Source organism: Lolium perenne, chromosome 5 (assembly GCF_019359855.2).
Source record: "Lolium perenne isolate Kyuss_39 chromosome 5, Kyuss_2.0, whole genome shotgun sequence".
Classification (NCBI taxonomy): domain Eukaryota; kingdom Viridiplantae; phylum Streptophyta; class Magnoliopsida; order Poales; family Poaceae; genus Lolium; species Lolium perenne.
This window is the reverse complement of record NC_067248.2, coordinates 134,522,819-134,535,223: the sequence shown is the minus strand read 5'-3', so window position 1 is coordinate 134,535,223 and position 12,405 is coordinate 134,522,819.

The following is a 12,405-nucleotide window of genomic DNA, read 5'->3' as shown; positions in this document are numbered from 1 at the left end:
TAAGCTCCTAGCTATGAATGATGCGCTAGAAAATAACTATGCTTGGCTTGTTCCTGAAAATTTGTTTGATGAGAGTAGCACGCCTAAGACTAATGAAAAGGGGGATGCTAAAACTTATGTATCTAATATACTATGCCTGGTTGAGAAAAGCCCACACCCCGATGTAGATACACCACCCTTTGATAATACTTGATACACACTTTCTGCGCCTAGCTGAAAGGCGTTAAAGAAAAGCGCTTATGGGAGACAACCCATGTTTTTACCTACAGTACTTTGTTTTTATTTTGTGTCTTGGAAGTTGTTTACTACTGTAGCAACCTCTCCTTATCTTAGTTTTGTGTTTTGTTGTGCCAAGTTAAGCCGTTGATAGAAAATAAGTACTAGATTTGGATTACTGCACAGTTCCAGATTTCTTTGCTGTCACGAATCTGGGTCCACCTCCCTGTAGGTAGCTCAGAAAATTAAGCCAATTTACGTGCATGATCCTCAGATATGTACGCAACTTTCATTCAATTTGAGCATTTTCATTTGAGCAAGCCTGGTGCCATTTTAAAATTCGTCAATACGAACTGTTCTGTTTTGACAGATTCTGCCTTTTATTTCGCATTGCCTCTTTCGCTATGTTGGATGAATTTCTTTGATCCATTAATGTCCAGTAGCATTATGCAATGTCCAGAAGTGTTAAGAATGATTGTGTCACCTCTGAATATGTCAATTTATAATGTGCACTAACCCTCTAATGAGTTGTTTCGAGTTTGGTGTGGAGGAAGTTTTCAAGGATCAAGAGAGGAGTATGATGCAACATGATCAAGGAGAGTGAAAGCTCTAAGCTTGGGGATGCACCCGGTGGTTCACCCCTGCATATATCAAGAAGACTCAAGCGTCTAAGCTTGGGGATGCCCAAGGCATCCCCTTCTTCATCGACAACATTATCAGGTTCCTCCCCTGAAACTATATTTTTATTCCATCACATCTTATGTGCTTTTTCTTGGAGCGTCGGTTTGTTTTTGTTTTTGTTTTGTTTGAATAAAATGGATCCTAGCATTCACTTTATGGGAGAGAGACACGCTCCGCTGTAGCATATGGACAAGTATGTCCTTGGTTTCTACTCATAGTATTCATGGCGAAGTTTCTCCTTCGTTAAATTGTTATATGGTTGGAATTGGAAAATGATACATGTAGTAATTGCTATAAATGTTTTGGATAATGTGATACTTGGCAATTGTTGTGCTCATGTTTAAGCTCTTGCATCATATGCTTTGCACCCATTAATGAAGAAATACATAGAGCATGCTAAAATTTGGTTTGCATATTTGGTTTCTCTAAGGTCTAGATAATTTCTAGTATTGAGTTTGAACAACAAGGAAGACGGTGTAGAGTCTTATAATGTTTTCAATATGTCTTTTATGTGAGTTTTGCTGCACCGGTTCATCCTTGTGTTTGTTTCAAATAAGCCTTGCTAGCCTAAACCTTGTATCGAGAGGGAATACTTCTCATGCATCCAAAATACTTGAGCCAACCACTATGCCATTTGTGTCCACCATACCTACCTATACTACATGGTATTTTCCGCCATTCCAAAGTAAATTGCTTGAGTGCTACCTTTAAAATTCCATCATTCACCTATGCAATATATAGCTCATGGGACAAATAGCTTAAAAACTATTGTGGTATTGAATATGTAATTATGCACTTTATCTCTTATTAAGTTGCTTGTTGTGCGATAACCATGTTCACTGGGGACGCCATCAACTATTCATTGGTTGAATTTCATGTGAGTTGCTATGCATGTTCGTCTTGTCTGAAGCAAGAGAGATCTACCACCATATGGTCAAGCATGCATATGTTAGAGAAGAACATTGGGCCGCTAACTAAAGCCATGTTCCATGGTGGAAGTTTCAGTTTTGGACAATAATCCTCAAATCTCAAATGAGAAAATTATTAATTGTTGCTATATGCTTATGCATAAAAGAGGAGTCCATTATCTGTTGTCTATGTTGTCCCGGTATGGATGTCTAAGTTGAAGAATAATCAATAGCGAGAAATCCAATGCGAGCTTTCTCCTTAGACCTTTGTACAGGCGGCATAGAGGTACCCCTTTGTGATACTTGGTAAAAACAATGCATGTGATGATCCGGTAGTCCGAGCTAATTAGGACAAGGTGCGGGCACTATTAGTACGCTATGCATGAGGCTTGCAACTTATAAGATATAATTTACATGATGCATATGCTTTATTACTACCGTTGACAAAATTGTTTCATGTTTTCAAAATCAAAGCTCTAGCACAAATATAGCAATCGATGCTTTTCCTCTATGGAGGACCATTCTTTTACTTTCAATGTTGAATCAGTTCACCTATTTCTCTCCACCTCAAGAAGCAAACACTTGTGTGAACTGTGCATTGATTCCTACATACTTGCTTATTGCACTTATTATATTACTCTATGTTGACAATATCCATGAGATATACATGTTACAAGTTGAAAGCAACCGCTGAAACTTAATCTTCTTTTGTGTTGCTTCAATATCTCTACTTTGAATTATTGCTTTATGAGTTAACTCTTATGCAAGACTTATTGATGCTTGTCTTGAAGTGCTATTCATGAAAAGTCTTTGCTATATGATTCACTTGTTTACTCATGTCATATACATTGTTTCGATCGCTGCATTCACTACATATGCTTTACAAATAGTATGATCAAGATTATGATGGCATGTCACTCCAGAAATTATCTGTGTTATCGTTTTACCTGCTCGGGACGAGCAGAACTAAGCTTGGGGATGCTGATACGTCTCCGACGTATCGATAATTTCTTATGTTCCATGCCACATTATTGATGTTATCTACATGTTTTATGCACACTTTATGTCATATTTGTGCATTTTCTGGAACTAACCTATTAACAAGATGCCGAAGTGCCAGTTGCTGTTTTCTGCTATTTTTGGTTTTAGAAATCCTAGTAAGGAAATATTCTCGGAATTGGACGAAATCAAAGCCCAGGGGCCTATTTTTCCACGAAGCTTCCAGAAGTCCGAAGGAGAGACGAAGAGGGGCGACGAGGGGGCCACACCCTAGGGCGGCGCGGCCCCCCCCCTTGGCCGCGCGGCCCTGTGGTGTGGGGCCCCCGTGCCGCCTCTTGACCTGCCCGTCCGCCTATAAAAAGTCTCCGTGCCGAAACCCCCGGTGCGAGAGCCACGATACGGAAAACCTTCCCGGAGACGCCGCCGCCGCCGATCCCATCTCGGGGGATCCAGGAGATCGCCTCCGGCACCCTGCCGGAGAGGGGAATCATCTCCCGGAGGACTCTACGCCGCCATGGTCACCTCCGGTGTGATGTGTGAGTAGTCTACCCCTGGACTATGGGTCCATAGCAGTAGCTAGATGGTTGTCTTCTCCCCATTGTGCTATCATTGTCGGATCTTGTGAGCTGCCTAACATGATCAAGATCATCTATCTGTAATTCTATATGTTGCGTTTGTTGGGATCCGATGAATAGAGAATACTTGTTATGTTGATTATCAAAGCTATGCTTATGTGTTGTTTATGATCTTGCATGCTCTCCATTATTAGTAGATGCTCTGGCCAAGTTGATGCTAGTAACTCCAAGAGGGAGTATTTATGCTCGATAGTGGGTTCATGCCTCTGTGAATCTGGAGGAGTGACAAGAACCACTAAGGTTATGGATGTGCTGTTGCCACTAGGGATAAAACATTAGTGCTATGTTCAAGGATGTAGTCACTAGTTACATTACGCGCAATACTTAATGCAATTGTCTGTTGTTAGCAACTTAATACTGGAGGGGGTTCGGATGATAACCTGAAGGTGGACTTTTTAGGCATAGATGCAGTTGGATGACGGTCTATGTACTTTGTCGTAATGCCCAATTAAATCTCACTATACTCATCATGATATGTATGTGCATGGTCATGCTCTCTTTATTTGTCAATTGCCCAACTGTAATTTGTTCACCCAACATGTTGTTCGTCTTATGGGAGAGACACCTCTAGTGAACTGTGGACCCCGGTCCAATTCTCTTTACTGAAATACAATCATCGTAATCTTTGTTCTCTTGTTTTACGCAAACAATCATCTTCCACACAATACGGTTAACTCTTTGTTACAGCAAGCCGGTGAGATTGACAACCTCACTGTTTCGTTGGGGCAAAGTATCTTGGTTGTGTTGTGCAGGTTCCACGTTGGCGCCGGAATCACTGGTGTTGCGCCGCACTACATCTCGCCGCCATCAACCTTCAACGTGCTTCTTGACTCCTACTGGTCCGATTAAACCTTGGTTTCTTACTGAGGGAAACTTGCCGCTGTGCGCATCACACCTTCCTCTTGGGGTTCCCAACGGACGTGCCAACCACACGCATCAGTGGTCTCTTATGAACTCATTCATATGCTTGCAAGACATTAGATGACATTCCACCGAGAGGGCCCAGAGTATATCTATCCGTCATCGGGATGGACAAATCCCACTGTTGATCCATATGCCTCAACTCATACTTTCTGGATACTTAATCCCACCTTTATAACCACCCATTTACGCAGTGGCATTTGATGTAATCAAACTACCTTTCCGGTATAAGTGATTTACATGATCTCATGGTCATAAGGACTAGGTAACTATGTATCGAAAGCTTATAGCAAATAACTTAATGACGTGATCTTATGCTACGCTTAATTGGGTGTGTCCATTACATCATTCATACAATGATATAACCTTGTTATTAATAACATCCAATGTTCATGATCACGAAACCATGATCATCTATTAATCCACAAGCTAGTTATACAAGAGGCTTACTAGGGACTCTTTGTTGTTTACATATCACACATGTACTAATGTTTAGGTTAATACAATTATAGCATGACATATAAACATTTATCATAAACATAAAGATATAAATAATAACCACTTTATTATTGCCTCTAGGGCATATCTCCTTCAGTCTCCCACTTGCACTAGAGTCAATAATCTAGTTTACATTTGTAAAGATATAACACCTTGGCCTTCCGGTGCTTTATCATGTTTTGCTCACGGGAGAGTATTTAGTCAACGGATCTGACATGCTCGGAACCGTATGTATTTTATAATTCATTTGCGTCTCAACGCATCACTCATTTCCAAATGAGTCGGCATTAAATATGTTTGGTCTTCTGGTGGAACCTTAATTCCGCGGTCTGAAATATGTCACTAATATTGTCACACACAATATAGCTTCAAAGTTCTGACTCTGTCGGAACTACACCAAGTTCTTAAAGAACCTCTTGACTTAACATCCTTTGTCATTGTCAAAACAATGACATACTCTGCCTTCTTTTGTAGAATCCGTCACAATATTTAGAACTCTTCTAAATCTAGCATAGACCACTTCTAGCTCATTGTGCTACCTTTTAAACAACACTTAGTCAAATTTGAGATTTGAAATTATATTTTATATGTGACAAAACCAATATCGGTGTAACACCTTACAGCGATTTGTTTGTCATTTCTCCATACAAAATTATATATATATATATACTTGGTTCTTCTTAAGTACTCAAGAATATTCTTACTGTTTTTCAATGATCATCACATGAATCATTCTGGTACATGCTCATAACACTTTTAGAGCATAGGACATCTGATTGTGTACATATTATTCGTGATCTATAATCACTCATGTGTTTTTACTCATTGAGTGTCAGATACACTCAAGTCTTGTTAAACCTTCACATGACAAGAACATTTTCTTAATATTTCTATATTGAACTACTTCAATATCCATCCTATGTACTTTGACTTAAACTTATTTATGTGTTTTAATCTATCTTCATAGATCTTGACACTAAATTTGTTTCAGTCCATATCCTTTCATTGAAGTTAATTCTCAATGAAATCTTTTAATCAAGTATATAATTACATCATTTATAACCAACTATATGTCATCTACATAAAGTATTATAAATATGTCTCAGCGCTCCCACTTAATTTCTTGCAAATGCAAGCCTCTTCATCGTCTCTGATGAAATCAAAAACTCTTTGACTATTTCATCTGGTGAAGATTCCAACTCCGTGATAGTCACTTCATCCAATTGAAGTTCGTATACCTATCTAGTATTCTACGGACTAGCAAAACAATTGGTTGTATCTTGTATACACCTTCAATACACACTTCTGTTAAGTAGTGTATTTTGCCATCCTACTAGCAAATCTCATAAATAAATATGTAGCGATTTCTAGAACAATCCACATAGACAATAAGCATCGCTACGGAAGATATAATCTTATCGTAGTCAACTCTTTGAACTTTGTTGTAAACAACTTTTCAACAAGTCGAGCTTCTTCAAGGATATTTCATCCAAGTCCATCAATTTTATAGATCTATTTACTTTCAAAAAGTATTCATCTATCTTGGATTTCATGGCGTATAACCATTTTAACGGAGTCAGGGCCCATCATAACTTCTTTGTTTGTAGTTGGTTTATCATTGTTCAAAATCAATGCTTTTTCCACAAATCATTTATTTGATCACAAAGTAAACCATACCTACAAGGTTCAATATGTGCTTTGATCTCCATGGCTAAAACACTTTGTAGTCATGGGAGCCATGATCGTCGTGGCCGCTTCCGAAACCAATTCCGATGCTGCGCTATTCTGATCATTATGCTCAGGTTCATAAACCTTATCAAATTATATTGTCCTCCCACTCAAATACTTCACTAGAAACAATTTCTCGAAAATAAGAAACATTGACAAACACTTTTGTCTTTGTCTCGTGGGAAAAATTCCCAATTAAATCTCTGGGATAACCAACAAAGACATTCATCCGATTTTGGTTGTAAACTTTTAGACCAAAATTTAAAGAAAGGACTATTAGGGTTTATACCCATGCCATAACTCGTATGGTGTCATTTCTATGGATCATGATGATGCTCTATTTAGTGAAAAAGCGGTAGTCACTAAAGCATAATCCACAAAAATATAATGGCGTCATAATATTTTATCTCATCATTAATCCAACAAGGTTTGGATACATCTCTCGGATACTATGTCATCATTATGATACTCCAAGAAATGTGAGTTGTAGAACAATTTCATGACTCTGTTAGATGTTTGCTAAAACTCGTAATTCAAATATTTCCACCATGATCCAATCATAGATATTTGATTTTTCTATTACGATGATTTCCACTTCATATTGAAATTTATTTGAATCCATTCAAAAATTTCAAACTTCTTCCTTATTGAATATATCCACATATATATACTCAATTCATTGTTGAAAGTTTTCATGAAGTAGAAGAATCTCCCGCATACAACTATGTCTAGTGAACCACATACATCATCATGTATTTTTCCACTAAGTTAGTTGCCCGTTCAATTCTTGGCCTATGAACGGTATTTTAATCATTCTCTTTAGAAAAGATTTGCAAGCGCCAAATGATTCAAAAATCAAATGACTCCAAAAATCCATTTGCATGGAGTTCCTTCATGCGTTCCTTTCTAACATGACCTAAATGGCGGTTCCACAAATACGTGGAATTCAAATCATTTGCCTTATGGCATTTTAGCGTCAGTGTTATGTATGTGTGTTTCACCATTAAGATTTATAATAACTTATCCATCGTACATGGAGTAATGTCATAATTTGAACAACTCATTGTTTTCATTTGACCAGAGCAAAATAACAATTATTAAGTTCTTTATTATAAATTCTAAGGGCTAGATAGAATGCCAACGACGAACATAATAACACTTTATTTTGTTCCAGACGTGTATTCCTATCATATTCCTTGTCAGTCACTTAGGCCATTGTATTCTTGTATTGCGTTGTTTTGTATGGCACTCCATACCAACCAATATAGTACTAATACCCAAGAATTTCATAGTGTGACCTAACTAGGAATACAACCATAACATGTAAATCATTTATATACACCTGAGCTAGACTTTCTAGTCTTTTCTTTTCTTTTTGCCAAAATATCTTTTGCAGTTTCTCTTTTAGCTTTCCTCATTATTCAGAAAAACACTTTAACATTATTAACTTCTAGGTTTGTTGGTCAAATACCAATAACCTTGAGGTTCTTACTTTAAGTTGATCATCATATGACAAGTGTTTCAGATTTCACTATTAGTAACTTTGTAATATGATGAACAATTTCACTCATAATTTTATCCATTATATCATGACGACTTTCCGAGACCATGTCTGTACATGCTAGGCTCGTAAAGTTTTAACCTTAGTATTCGCATATGCAAATCTGGCTTGCACCCGTTGTATGCACACGTAGAATCTATCACACCCGATCATCATGTGATGCTTTGAAACGACGAGTCATAGCAACGGTGCATACTAAGGACGATTATTTCATGGATATGCGAATATTGTTAGTGCCCCAATAGTTGGAGGATTGGGACGCCTTGCGTCTTCAACCTTCGTACATTCCCATAAAACTTATGAGTTTATGTAGTCTCACCAAATCATATTCTATCATCTTGCAATAAGGTCTTAGATATCACATATATCTCATACCTTGATTATTTCTGAAAACTAAATTTTCAGCTCCTTACTTTTCAAACAAATTTGAACTTCAAGTTTCACGGAGACATGATAACTTTAGGTACTAATTGAAACCATAGCTCTTTGAATCAACAATGTGAGGTTTACTAAAAGTTTGCAATAGGACTTAATCAATACTGGATTCTTTAACAATACGGTACCAATCCGTAAAGTTTCTTGTCAGATTTTAACAGTATTTCTATCTCAATAACAAGACTAGTGCATGGTAGAAAGCGGATGCCAATACTACAAAATTAATACAAAATACTACTCAGACTATGTTTATGATAATTAGTTCATGTTTTAATCTAATTACTGATGAACTCCCACTTAATACAACATCCCTCATAGCTGTTAAGTGGTACACGATCCAAATCCACTACACCAAAACCGATCATCACGTGAGATGATGTAGCTTCAATGGTGAACATCAACATGTTGATCATATCATCCATATGACTCGTGTTCAACCTTTCGGTTTCCGTTGTCCCGAGGCCATGTCAAGCAAACCCAAGTATTCCGCGTGTGCAACATGGCTTACACCCGTTGTATGTGAACGTTGAGTCTATCACATCCGATCATCACGAGATGCTTCGAAACGACGAACTGTACAACGGTGCATACGAGGGGAGAACACTTTATTATCTTGATATTAATGTGAGGGATCATCTTATAATGCTACCGTCGTGATCTAAGCAAAATAAGATGCATAAAAGGATTAACATCACATGCAGTTCATATGTGATATGATATGGCCTTTAGTCTTTGCGCCTTCGATCTTCATCACCAAAGCACGGACATGATCTCCATCATCAACGGGCATGATCTCCATCATCGTCGGTGTAGCGTCAAGGTTCATGGCGCCGTCTTCATGGTTGTTCACCTCATGTAGCAACTATTACAACTACTTTGAAATACTACTCAACATGAAATTTAAAGACAACCATAAGGCTCCTGCCGGTTGCCACAATACAATAATGATCATCTCATACATATTCATCATCACATCATGGCCATATCACATCACCAAACCCTGCAAAAACAAGTTAGACGTCTCTAATTTGGTTTGCATATTTTACATGGTTTAGGGTTTTCGAGAGAGATATAATCTGCCTACGAACATGAACCACAACGTTGATACTAATGTTTTCAATAGAAGAGTAAATTGAATCTTCACTATAGTAGGAGAGACAGACACCCGCAAAGCCTCTTATGCAATACAAGTTGCATGTCGAACGAGGAACAAGTCTCATGAACGCGGTCATGTAAAGTTAGTCCGAGCCGCTTCATCCCACTATGCCACGAAGATGCAAAGTACTCAAACTAAAGATAACAAGAGCATCAACGCCCACAAACCATTGTGTTCTACTCGTGCAACCATCTATGCATAGACACGGCTCTGATACCACTGTAGGATAACGTTGCATAGAAAACAAAAAATTTCCTACCGCGAACACGCAATCTAAGCCAAGATGCAATCTAGAACACGGTAGCAACGAGGGGATATCGAGTCTCACCCTTGAAGAGATTCCAAAGCCTACAAGATGAGGCTCTTGTTGCTGCGGTAGACGTTCACTTGCCGCTTGCAAAAGTGCGTAGAAGATCTTGATCACGATCGCTTCCGGCGCCACGAACGGGCAGCACCTCCGTACTCGGTCACACGTTCGGTTGTTGATGAAGACGACGTCCACCTCCCATTCCAGCGGGCAGCGGAAGTAGTAGCTCCTCTTGAATCCAACAGCACGACGGCGTGGTGTCGGTGGCGGTGGAGAACTCCGGTGGAGCTTCGCTAAAGCAACACGGGAGATATGGAGGAGAGGGGGGCGGCTAGGGTTTGGGAGGTGGTGGCCGGCCACTTCAATGGGGCGGCCAGCTTGTGGTCTTGGGGTGGCCGGCCCCCTCCCTTGGCCCCTCATTATATAGGTGGAACCCCAAGTGTTGGACTCCAAGTCTTCGAATAAGACCCGAACCCAAAACCTTCCATAGAATAGGGAAACCTACCCAAGCTAGGACTCCCACTTGAGGTGGGAGTTCCACCTTCCATGGAGGGGGTGGCCGGCCCCCTATGGGGGAGTCCACTTGGGACTCCTCCCCCACTAGGGTTGGCCGGCCATGGTGGTGGAGTCCCACCGGGACTCCACCTTCCTTGGTGGTTTCTTCCGGACTTTTCTAGAACCTTCTAGAACCTTCCATAGAACCTTCCGCGTCATTTTAATTCACATAAAATGACATCCTATATATGAATCTTATTCTCCGGACCATTCCGGAACTCCTCGTGATGTCCGGGATCTCATCCGGGACTCCGAACAAATATTCGAACTCCATTCCATATTCAAGTTCTACCATTTCAACATCCAACTTTAAGTGTGTCACCCTACGGTTCGTGAACTATGTGGACATGGTTGAGTACTCACTCCGACCAATAACCAATAGCGGGATCTGGAGATCCATAATGGCTCCCACATATTCAACGATGACTTTAGTGATCGAATGAACCATTCACATACGATACCAATTCCCTTTGTCACGCGATATTTTACTTGTCCGAGGTTTGATCTTCGGTATCACTCTATACCTTGTTCAACCTCGTCTCCTGACAAGTACTCTTTACTCGTACCGTGGTATGTGGTCTCTTATGAACTCATTCATATGCTTGCAAGACATTAGACGACATTCCACCGAGAGGGCCCAGAGTATATCTATCCGTCATCGGGATGGACAAATCCCACTGTTGATCCATATGCCTCAACTCATACTTTCCGGATACTTAATCCCACCTTTATAACCACCCATTTACGCAGTGGCATTTGATGTAATCAAAGTACCTTTCCGGTATAAGTGATTTACATGATCTCATGGTCATAAGGACTAGGTAACTATGTATCGAAAGCTTATAGCAAATAACTTAATGACGTGATCTTATGCTACGCTTAATTGGGTGTGTCCATTACATCATTCATACAATGATATAACCTTGTTATTAATAACATCCAATGTTCATGATCACGAAACCATGATCATCTATTAATCAACAAGCTAGTTATAAAAGAGGCTTACTAGGGACTCTTTGTTGTTTACATATCACACATGTACTAATGTTTCGGTTAATACAATTATAGCATGACATATAAACATTTATCATAAACATAAAGATATAAATAATAACCACTTTATTATTGCCTCTAGGGCATATCTCCTTCAGTGACTTAGTCATACTCCTGCCTAGGCGTATAATATGCATACTCGTAGTCTTCATAGTCGCCGCCGTTGTACTGGTAGTCGTCGCCTTCTAAGTTGCCACCGTTGTCGTCGCTGCCGTCGTCGTCGCTGTCGTCGGGCGGAGCTCGTGGCTCGAACTGAGGGTAGCGCAGGCAGGGGATATCACCAGCCGTGATGTAGTCCATGACGCTCTGTAGAGTCCGGCCGTACCACCATAGCCGACGGCCGGCCTCATGGAAGTTCCCAGGAGGCAGACCGTCCTCCTCATACCTGGCGAGCGCCCTGTCACGCCGATTGATGAAGAAGGCATCCCAAGTATGCTGGTTATCGGGATGCCAGCGGGGATTCATCCGCTGCTTCGGCGTGAGATCGAGGTAGTAGTGGTTCGTGATGGCCTCCCGGCGCGCAGTACCCTGAGGGACGGAGGGACCGGCACGCCTCCGGCGCTTAGGCTCCAGCCGGCGGGGACGCGGTAGCCCGGTGGGCAAGGGTAGTTCGAGGCGCAAAGCTCCTCCACCTGCTGGTAGGTTAGAGTGGGTGTGGTGGAAGCCATGAGAGAGTGATGAGAGATTGTAGAGATGTGATAATGTTGTCCAAGCCGGGCTACATATATGTAGTGAGAAATGGCGGGAAAAAT